The sequence below is a fragment of the Pseudophryne corroboree genome, chromosome 4 (genome assembly GCF_028390025.1).
Source record: "Pseudophryne corroboree isolate aPseCor3 chromosome 4, aPseCor3.hap2, whole genome shotgun sequence".
NCBI classification, from domain to species: Eukaryota; Metazoa; Chordata; class Amphibia; order Anura; family Myobatrachidae; genus Pseudophryne; species Pseudophryne corroboree.
Genome location: NC_086447.1, coordinates 243976326 through 243982458, shown reverse-complemented (window position 1 = coordinate 243982458; position 6133 = coordinate 243976326). Strand labels below are relative to the sequence as shown.

The window sequence follows — 6133 nt, the reverse complement described above, 5'->3', positions numbered from 1 at the left end:
GGCTTTTGCAAGTCACTGCTTCTCAAAGAATTTGGCCTGGAAATTGAAAGCAGCAGTTATATTGTGTGTACTGAATATTAGTCCCGCTGTAAATTTCCAGGTCAAACTTTTCTTTAAATGCCCCTGGTTGAGGCAGAAGATTTCAACTACCTGCTGTTCTGAGAGAGAGAGTCCAAATTTATACAGGTTCTGAACACTGGTGCCTATGAGCCGCTGCTTTGTAAATCTAGCCCTCGGCTAGAAATTGTATCCTGTTAGCTATATGCTTCCACACATTCCTTATCAAAACATTTTATCGGCCGCCCAACAAAAGAAAATACAAACAAATATGGAGTCGGGAGCTGACATTTTAATAAAAATAAATAAACACTTTCTAAGCAGTAAATTAAATGTTTTATGAAAGCCTTAATAAAGCAAATCCATAGAAATATGTTGGCTCCGTGTTTGCTGTTCACACTCTGAAGCTTAGTAAGAGATCACAGCATTAAGCACCTGTTCACCAACATGCTGGGCCAAGACTTTGTACACTCTTGGCTGCTTACTGTACTCATGTATTTATTGGCATGGAAATGTTCCGTTAGCTGCAGCAATTGCTCCTGGGCACGAGTCACTTCATGTCAGGGTGCTAGGACTAAAAGAGAAATGCAGCATGTAATTCAACATGCTATGAAATAATGTTATTTATACTGATTTGCTACATAGCAATATATACACATAAAAATAATGAGATTTATGGTAAGAACTTACCGTTGTTAAATCTCTTTCTGCGAGGTACACTGGGCTCCACAGGGAATAACATCGGGGGTGTAGAGTAGGATCTTGATCCGAGGCACCAACAGGCTAAAGCTTTGACTGTTCCCAAGATGCATAGCGCCGCCTGCTCTATATCCCCGCCTCGATGCACAGGAGCTCAGTTTTTGTTAACCAGTCCAATGCAGTAGCAGGTAAAAGAGACGACAACCGTTAGTAGCCACATATACCACATTCTCACGACAGGAGAAGGTGTCAGTGGCTAATGCCATACCAACCCAAAGAAGCTAAGTGCGTTAGGGTGGGCGCCCTGTGGAGCCCAGTGTACCTCGCAGAAAGAGATTTAACAACAGTAAGTTTTTACCATAAATCTCGTTTCCTGCTGCGGGGTACACTGGGCTCCACAGGGAATAATTGCTTTGGGTTAACTGGGCACTGAGTATCTTCTTGTTCGGATGAGCTGCTGCACTTGTTGGTGACCAGCCTTCTTAGCAATGAATAATAAGAATTTACTCACCGGTAATTCTATTTCTCGTAGTCCGTAGTGGATGCTGGGACTCCGTAAGGACCATGGGGAATAGCGGCTCCGCAGGAGACTGGGCACAACTAAAAGAAAGCTTTTGGTCTAACTGGTGTGCACTGGCTCCTCCCCCTATGACCCTCCTCCAGACCTCAGTTAGGATACTGTGCCCGGAAGAGCTGACACAATAAGGAAGGATTTTGAATCCCGGGTAAGACTCATACCAGCCACACCAATCACACTGTATAACTCGTGATACAATACCCAGTTAACAGTATGACAACTACTGAGCCTCTCAACAGATGGCTCAACAATAACCCTTTAGTTAAACAATAACTATATACAAGTATTGCAGACAATCCGCACTTGGGATGGGCGCCCAGCATCCACTACGGACTACGAGAAATAGAATTACCGGTGAGTAAATTCTTATTTTCTCTGACGTCCTAAGTGGATGCTGGGACTCCGTAAGGACCATGGGGATTATACCAAAGCTCCCAAACGGGCGGGAGAGTGCGGATGACTCTGCAACACCGAATGGGCAAACTCTAGGTCCTCCTCAACCAGGGTGTCAAACTTGTAGAATTTAGCAAATGTGTTTGACCCCGACCAAGTAGCTGCTCGGCAAAGTTGTAGAGCCGAGACCCCTCGGGCAGCCGCCCAAGAAGTGCCCACCTTCCTTGTGGAATGGGCTTTTACTGATTTAGGATGCGGCAGTCCAGCCGCAGAATGTGCAAGCTGAATCGTACTACAGATCCAGCGAGCAATAGTCTGCTTTGAAGCAGGTGCACCCAACTTGTTGGGCGCATACAGGATAAATAGCGAGTCAGTCTTTCTGACTCCAGCTGTCCTGGAAACATAAATTTTCAGGGCCCTGACTACGTCCAACAACTTGGAAGCCTCCAAGTCTTTTGTAGCCACAGGCACCACGATAGCTTGGTTCAGATGAAAAGCTGATACCACCTTAGGGAGAAACTGGGGACGAGTCCTCAATTCTGCCCTATCCATATGGAAAATCAGATAAGGGCTTTTACATGACAAAGCCGCCAATTCTGATACACGCCTGGCCGAGGCCAAGGCCAACAACATGACCACTTTCCACGTGAGATATTTCAATTCCACGGTTTTAAGTGGCTCAAACCAATGTGACTTTAGGAAATCCAACACCACGTTGAGATCCCAAGGTGCCACTGGAGGCACAAAAGGGGGCTGAATATGCAGCACTCCCTTAACAAAAGTCTGAACTTACGGTAGTGAAGCCAGTTCTCTCTGGAAGAAAATCGATAGAGCCGAAATCTGGACCTTAATGGAACCCAATTTGAGGCCCATAGTCACCCCTGACTGTAGGAAGTGCAGAAAACGGCCCAGCTGAAATTCCTCCGTTGGGGCCTTCCTGGCCTCACACCACGCAACATATTTTCGCCAAATGCGGTGATAATGGTTTGCGGTCACTTCTTTCCTAGCTTTAATCAGCGTAGGAATGACTTCCTCCGGAATGCCCTTTTCCTTCAGGATCCGGTGTTCAACCGCCATGCCGTCAAACACAGCCGCAGTAAGTCTTGGAACAGACAGGGCCCCTGCTGCAGCAGGTCCTGTTTGAGCGGCAGAGGCCATGGGTCCTCTGAGAGCATTTCTTGAAGTTCCGGGTACCAAGCTTTTCTTGGCCAATCCGGAACAATGAGTATAGTTCTTACTCCTCTTCTCCTTATTATCCTCAGTACCTTTGGTATGAGAGGAAGAGGAGGGAACACATAAACCGACTGGTACACCCACGGTGTCACTAGAGCGTCCACAGCTATCGCCTGAGGGTCTCTCGACCTGGCGCAATATCTTTCTAGCTTTTTGTTTAGGCGGGACGCCATCATGTCCACCTGTGGCTTTTCCCAACGGTTTACAATCAGTTGGAAGACTTCCGGATGAAGTCCCCACTCTCCCGGGTGGAGGTCGTGTCTGCTGAGGAAGTCTGCTTCCCAGTTGTCCACTCCCGGAATGAACACTGCTGACAGTGCTAACACGTGATTTTCCGCCCATCGGAGAATCCTTGTGGCTTCTGCCATCGCCGTCCTGCTTCTTGTGCCGCCCTACATGGGCGACTGCCGTGATGTTGTCTGACTGGATCAGTACCGGCTGGTTTTGAAGCAGGGGTTTTGCCTGACTTAGGGCATTGAAAATGGCCCTCAGTTCCAGAATATTTATGTGTAGGGAAGTCTCCTGACTTGACCATAGTCCTTGGAAGTTTCTTCCCTGTGTGACTGCCCCCCAGCCTCGAAGGCTGGCATCCGTGGTCACCAGGACCCAGTCCTGTATGCCGAATCTGCGGCCCTCTTGAAGATGAGCACTTTGCAGCCACCACAGCAGAGACACCCTGGTCCTTGGAGACAGGGTTATCAGCCGATGCATCTGAAGATGCGATCCGGACCATTTGTCCAACAGGTCCCACTGAAAGGTTCTTGCATGGAACCTGCCGAATGGAATTGCTTCGTAGGAAGCTACCATCTTTCCCAGGATCCGCGTGCAGTGATGCACCGACACCTGTTTTGGTTTTAGGAGGCCTCTGACTAGAGATGACAGCTCCTTGGCCTTCTCCTCCGGGAGAAACACTTTTTTCTGTTCTGTGTCCAGAACCATCCCCAGGAACAGTAGACGTGTCGTAGGGACCAGCTGTGACTTTGGAATATTTAGAATCCAGCCGTGCTGTTGTAGCACCTCCCGAGATAGTGCTACCCCGACCAACAACTGCTCCCTGGACCTCGCCTTTATCAGGAGATCGTCCAAGTACGGGATAATTAAAACTCCCTTCTTTCGAAGGAGTATCATCATTTCGGCCATTACCTTGGTAAATACCCTCGGAGCCGTGGATAGACCAAACGGCAACGTCTGGAATTGGTACTGACAATCCTGTACCACAAATCTGAGGTACTCCTGGTGAGGATGGTAAATGGGGACATGCAGGTAAGCATCCTTGATGTCCAGTGATACCATGTAATCCCCCTCGTCCAGGCTTGCAATAATCGCCCTGAGCGATTCCATCTTGAACTTGAATTTTTTTATATATGTGTTCAAGGATTTAAAATTTAAAATGGGTCTCACCAACCGTCCGGTTTCGGTACCACAAACATTGTGGAATAGTAACCCCGTCCTTGTTGAAGTAGGGGCACTTTGACTATCACCTGCTGGGAATACAGCTTGTGAATTGCCTCTAACACTGCCTCCCTGCCTGAGGGAGTTGTTGGTAAGGCAGATTTGAGGAAACGGCGGGGGGGAGACGTCTCGAATTCCAGCTTGTACCCCTGAGATACTACTTGAAGGATCCATGGATCCACCCGTGAGCGAGCCCACTGATTGCTGAAGTTTTTGAGACGGGCCCCCACCGTACCTGGCTCCGCCTGTAGAGCCCCAGCGTCATGCGGTGGACTTGGAGGAAGCGGGGGAGGACTTTTGCTCCTGGGAACTGGCTGTATGCTGCAGCTTTTTCCCTCTACCTCTGCCTCTGGGCAGAAAGGACGCGCCTTTAACCCGCTTGCCCTTATTGGGCCGAAAGGACTGTACCTGATAATACGGTGCTTTCTTTGGCTGTGAGGGAACATGGGGTAAAAATGTAGACTTCCCAGCTGTTGCTGTGGAAACGAGGTCCGAGAGACCATCCCCGAACAACTCCTCACCCTTATAAGGCAAAACTTCCATGTGCCTTTTAGAATCTGCATCACCTGTCCACTGCCGAGTCCATAACCCTCTCCTGGCAGAAATGGATATTGCACTTATTTTAGATGCCAGCCGGCAAATATCCCTCTGTGCATCTCTCATGTATAAGACTGCGTCTTTAATATGCTCTACGGTTAGCAATATAGTGTCCCTGTCTAGGGTATCAATATTTTCCGACAGGGAATCTGACCACGCAGCTGCAGCACTGCACACCCATGCTGAAGCAATAGCTGGTCTCAGTATAATACCTGTGTGTGTATATACAGACTTCAGGATAGCCTCCTGCTTTCTATCAGCAGGTTCCTTTAGGGCGGCCGTATCTGGAGACGGTAGTGCCACCTTCTTTGACAAGCGTGTGAGCGCTTTATCCACCCTAGGGGATGTTTCCCAACGTGACCTATCCTCTGGCGGGAAAGGGTACGCCATTAGTAACCTTTTAGAAATTACTAGTTTCTTATCGGGGGAAGCCCACGCTTCTTCACACACTTCATTTAATTCCTCAGATGGAGGAAATACTACTGGTAGTTTTTTTCTCTCCAAACATAATACCCTTTTTTGTGGTACCTGGGGTAACATCAGAAATATGCAACACATTATTCATTGCCTCAATCATGTAACGTGTGGCCCTATTGGAAGTTACATTAGTCTCATCGTCGTCGACACTGGAGTCAGTATCCGTGTCGACATCTGTGTCTGCCATCTGAGGTAGCGGGCGTTTTAGAGCCCCTGATGGCTTTTGAGACGCCTGGGCAGGCACAGGCTGAGAAGCCGGCTGTCCCATATTTGGTATGTCGTCAAACCTTTTATGCAAGGAGTCGACACTGTCGCGTAATTCCTTCCACAAAACCATCCACTCAGGTGTCGACCCCGCAGGGGGTGACATCACATTTATCGGCATCTGCTCCGCCTCCACGTAGGCCTCCTCATCAAACATGTCGACACAGCCGTACCGACACACCGCAGACACACAGGGAATGCTTTGACAGAGGACAGGACCCCACAAAGCCCTTTGGGGAGACAGAGAGAGAGTATGCCAGCACACACCAGAGCGCTATATAACACAGGGATTAACACTATAACTGAGTGTTTTCCCTTATAGCTGCTTATATCATATATTGCTGCGCCTAAATTTAGTGCCCCCCCCTCTCTTTTTTACCCTTT

General features: G+C 48.5%; 1 long non-coding RNA gene across 1 annotated transcript in view; it reads right to left on the bottom strand.

Moving 5' to 3' along the window:
- Window positions 1-327: 327 nt before the first annotated feature.
- The window catches only part of LOC134911310 (uncharacterized), a 30670-nt gene continuing 24864 nt past the window's right edge, over window positions 328-6133 (bottom strand). Inside the window, exon 2 of the long non-coding RNA XR_010176470.1 lies at window positions 328-631. This is a non-coding gene — a long non-coding RNA (uncharacterized LOC134911310). The remainder of the gene's footprint in view (window positions 632-6133) is intronic.